Raw genomic sequence first — 5,000 nt, forward strand, 5'->3', positions numbered from 1 at the left:
GGGATGAGTGATTGAGAATGAGCAAGTGAGTATGACTGAATGATTACAAGAGCGTCGGCTTTGCTACATATTACTCAACAGTAGCATCCATTTTGAGTAACCAATAATCTAGCGCAGGGGTGGCCAAGTTGAGTCCTCAAGACCCCCTATCCAGCCTGTTTTCCATGTTTCTCTCCACTAACACACCTGATTCATGATCAGGATCGTTATCAGGCTTCTGCGAAGCTTGCTGATTAGCTGATCATTAGATTCAGCTGTGCTGAAGGAGGAAAACATGGAAAACAGGCTGCATAGGGGCTCTCGAGGACTGAACTTGGCCACCTCTGATCTAGTGTGTTACTATTTCTAATGTAGTAGTTAAAGTTACTATTCAAAGATTTAATTTGTTACTTAGAGCTAAACAAAGCTAGCATGACGAGCAATTGAATGTTCTCCGTCATTGTAATCTGTCTCGGTCAGGACAGTCCCATTTTTCAGCCTTATAGGTCCCGTTTCCGGGCGGATTTCGCCAACCTTTTTGTTTTTGTTTTGTTTTGTTTTGTTTTTGTCCAAAAGTATGTCAATCACACAATTGTCATAAGTAATTAATACAATAAACCTATTAAACGGCAATTTAACTGTTAAATTCCTTCATATTTACTTCCAAATTCACGTTTCCGCATTGACTACAATGAGAATTACTTCTAAGAATCATGGGAAATGTTTTCCAAGTTCGGTCATGTGAGATTCACAAGCTAAGCTGTGATTGGTTACCTGAGCCCTGAGCAACTGTGATGTCCTTTTCAGTCGACAGCAAGTAGCAAAATGGCCGCCCCCTGAGATGGATGAAAAGGGCTGGATTTTGCTGCTTCATTTATAGTCCACAAAAACAATCTTCACCCGAATGCTGTGTTTAGACTAGTGGGGACACATAGAACATTTATTTTGTGTGTTCTATATATATAAAATTTATTTATGATAAATGAAGTCTAGAAAGACTTAAAAAATATAATAATAATAATAATAATAATTAATAATAAAACAAGTAGACCATTTATGTTCAGTGAAATCCAGATAAATTATTTTATATAAACACAATTATGTTGAGGCAAAAGGCTGTTTTTATTATTATTATTATTATTATTTTTATTTATTTATTTATTTATTTATTTATTTATTTATTTATTTATTTATTTTTAATAAAAACTCTCCTTAAAAAAAAAAATCAGTTCTGAAAAAATATTGACAAAACCAGCTGCCATTTTTATGTTCAGCATGGTTGTTGGCATCTGATGAAAGTAACTAACAAATTAACTTATCTAGTTACTTAATCAAGTAATCAGTAAAATAACTAAGTTACTTGTTCAAAGTAATTGTAGCAACTGTGAGTGAGTGAGTGAGTGAGTGAGTGAGTGAGTGAGTGAGTGACTTGCAAAGCGGACACAATGGACAAACACGCAAACACACAACAGAAGATACATATTTAGTGTTGCCATAGTAACCAGAGGGGAGCACAAAGTGTTGAAGGAGCGCTTTCTTGAAGCATTTGCCAATTTGGTTAATTATGTCTTTGTGCCGATGAATAGGCCCCTCGCCTTTTTCCCTGCCCCCCGTCCCGACTCGGGCCTGAGCAAGGCCAGCCGACACACACACACCCACACACACGCACACACGATGTTTAGGTGGGGGCTGGTTGCAGGATAACGGGAAGTAGAAGATAGAAGATAATGAGCCAGTCGCTGTCAGGAATGGTTAGGCGTCTGCGCATGAATGGGCGGAGCTAGTGGAGGGGTGGAGGCCTTCACACATCAGCACACACAATCGCCCACATGCACAAATCCACGCACAAAATGAATTGGTTGAGTGATATTTGGCAAATCTCTCAACGGTGTGACTCCATGATGACTTCTTCGCTTCGTCTTTTCATTCCAGTTAACTAATTGAAGCTCCTCACTCAAGTTGAATTATTTCACAATGGCAATAGATGACTGGAATATATGAAATCACAAATTGCAATGAAAGCTGATGATATACAGTGCAGTGGCGTCATTAGGTGTATTTGGGGGGAGTCTAGCCCCTGTGAAATATCCTTTGGTATCATTAAATGCAGCACTTCTTGCAGTTCCTTCATAAACGTACTTTTTACACGTCGATCTACATGGACTCGCGTTGAAATTTAATTGAAATTAATGTGAATGAACGAATCTTGGAAACAAGTTGACACTCCCACAATGGCGCAAACGCCCCTTTCTATATCTGCACCTGTATACAAATATACCAAAGGGGAAAAAAAATGTCACCCGTGCGCGCGAGGACTGGATATCGATTCTAATTTCCTTGATCGATTCAATTTCGATTCACAAGATTTGTTCAATTCGATTCACAAGATTCAATCCGATATTAATTATGAATCAACAATTCTTCTTAATTCTTAAATATCAAAGACATAAAAACTCCACAAACATTAAATTCCAAATTGAATTTTGTGGAGGCAGTAATTGGTTCAATAATTTAATTAATGAAAGTAACATGTGCAAGGATGATGAAAATATTTGCATAATTATAATTCAATAATTGTAAATATAAATTTACATTTTTAAATATTCTGAATTGTCTTATAGTGCACAAAGTCAGGGCTTTCATAAATGTAAGAAAATATTTAAATTCATATGAACAGTAAATTTCAAGAAATCAGTAAGATACAAAAATAATCAGCCTTTCAAATTATATTTTCTTATAAATTTAGCGGAAAAAGTGATATTAAAAAATATCGATTCATGGTTTTATGCGTGTGGATGGTTGTTCGTCTCTGTGTGCCCTGCGATTGGCTGGCAACCAATCCAGGGTGTCCCCCGCCTACTGCCCAGAGCCAGCTGAGATAGGCGCCAGCACCCCCCGCAACCCTTGTGAGGAATGAGCGGTCAAGAAAATGGATGGATGGATGGTTTTATGCACCAATATCAGGCTCAGAAAGGAAAATCTATTCAGTAAACAAAAATAACTAAATTGAAATATTTCTAAGTCTCACTGCAACTGGCGTTTGATGTGAAATGTGATGTGAAAATTCTGTGTAAAATGTTTTGGTTATTTCTACAAAATATCAAAGACTTGTATAGAGCAAAGTTATGTCCTAGCTTCTGTTTTTCATGAAAGGTGAAAGTTTATTTTTCAAGAATTTGGAAGCCAAATGTTCTACAATTCTGGAATGACCCATATCTACTGCTTTGTACTATAAACAAATTAATTAAAAGCATCACTGGAAAACACTCATTTATTTACTTTATTGATCCCATTAATATTCTTATTATTCCATGTAATTTACCTGTTATCTCATACAAACCCAAAAACGTATATATGCATTTTTTAATACTTGTCCTTCACTCCCAAAAACATATTTATATGTTTTGTTTTTGTTTTTGTTTTGTTTTGTTTTTTATGCTAGACCAGGGATGGGCAATCTCGGTCCTCGAGGGCCGGTGTCCCTGCAGGTTTTTGAGGTTTCCGTTTTCCAACACAAGCTGATTCCAATCAACGAGATCGTTATCCCTCTTATGCAGAGCTTGCTGATGAGCTGATCATATATCAGCTGTGTTGGAAAACGGAAGCCTCAAAAACCTGCAGGGACACCGGCCCTCGAGGACCGAGATTGCCCATCCCTGTGCTAGACTCTAGCATTTAGAAGGCTTTGATGCAGCTTCTGACCTGAAGAGGGCACTTAAAGCAATGGCAGTTATTACAAAAAAAAGGCCAACAGGTGGCAGCAGAGTATAAGAGATCAGCCAGGGCTATGTTGCAACAACCTCTTTTTGCCATTGTTTGTAACCAGAATTTTGAATAACTATGAAACTTAGCTATATTCTAATGCAAATTGCTGCAAAACGGAAACAGATGAAAGAAGAGACTCTAATCTTTCTTTTGGTAGGTTCCATGTTTGTATAGCAATAGCACACAATATTCTGTGGGCCTTGCAAAATCAGTCAAATTCTGTAAAACAGCCGTGAGTGAAGGAGGTTGCGTCAGTGAAAATGGCTGGAAGTGAATGAGCAGCATCATCATCATTTCATTTCTACATGCGATCACTTCCATCACATCTGTTTCATGAAGCAACTCTCGGATCTTCATGCTATGTATATTGTGGATTGTCCTTTAATTTGGTTGTCTTGCCAGTTGAAAATCTGTTTGCCAAAAAAATATTCACTCATTGCACTCGTAATTAACACTCGTGGGCAGTGGGATAATAAAAACCCCCCATCAGAATGTTTGTCCACAGCAGGTTGGACGTCAGAACAGACTTGTGCATTGTTGAAATAAAGGCACAGATGTTATTAATTATCAAGGCCTCGCAGTCATTTACTGTCCTCTCTATGCTGCTCAGCAGCCCTTCTCTTTTAATTACAATTTGAACTCGTTTCTGGTCCCCCCATCTCATTAACGATTGGTATGTTCTCCTGTTTGTACGTCCATATGCCTTTCATTGTCATTTCCTGATGATGCCCTTCAGCGACTTTCTCTCTTTCTCTTGTTTGTCTGTACCAGTTCCAGTCACGTGTGCAACACGATTGAATGATGAATGTTTCAAGGTCTCAGCCTATTTTCTGCCTTTCTCATTTTTTTTTCTTCTTGACAGCAGAGATGTGATGGAAACGTCCTTCAAATTCACGGCTACCGCCCGGGTGACCTTGAGGATTTCAGCCAATCCCCATCCAGCTAGACAGGAGCCATATGGAGGAACTTTCTAGGTGACCTTTGACCTCTTAAGAAAAAGTCTTCTTTCACAATAAAGGGCTTGTTTGCCAGGAGGTGATGATGATGATGATGATGATGACAACGATGATGATGATGACACCCCTGGGAGATCATCTGCACGATCGTTAAATCCTCCCTGACTATCAGACGATGGCGAGATGGAGGAAAGCCACGGAGAAGGAAGTGGATGTCAGACGAGTCGGCTGTCAGGGAGACTCTGCTAATGATGTACAGATGGCCCGTGAGTCTCCCCCTCCCCGCACCAGTAATCTAAT

At 38.8% G+C, this 5,000-nt stretch overlaps 1 long non-coding RNA gene across 4 annotated transcripts in view; it reads left to right on the forward strand.

Annotated features, from left to right (window-relative positions):
• Nucleotides 1–5,000, forward strand: part of LOC144019376 (uncharacterized) — an 18,823-nt gene that overhangs the window by 5,616 nt on the left and 8,207 nt on the right. For 3 of the 4 annotated variants that reach the window (XR_013283646.1, XR_013283645.1, XR_013283648.1), the window contains one exon: nucleotides 4,610–4,966. This is a non-coding gene — a long non-coding RNA (uncharacterized LOC144019376). Of the gene's footprint in view, nucleotides 1–4,606; nucleotides 4,967–5,000 lie in introns of all 4 variants that reach the window. The other variant, XR_013283647.1, reaches the window with a different exon arrangement.

This window comes from Festucalex cinctus, chromosome 5 (assembly GCF_051991245.1).
Source record: "Festucalex cinctus isolate MCC-2025b chromosome 5, RoL_Fcin_1.0, whole genome shotgun sequence".
Lineage (NCBI taxonomy): Eukaryota > Metazoa > Chordata > Actinopteri > Syngnathiformes > Syngnathidae > Festucalex > Festucalex cinctus.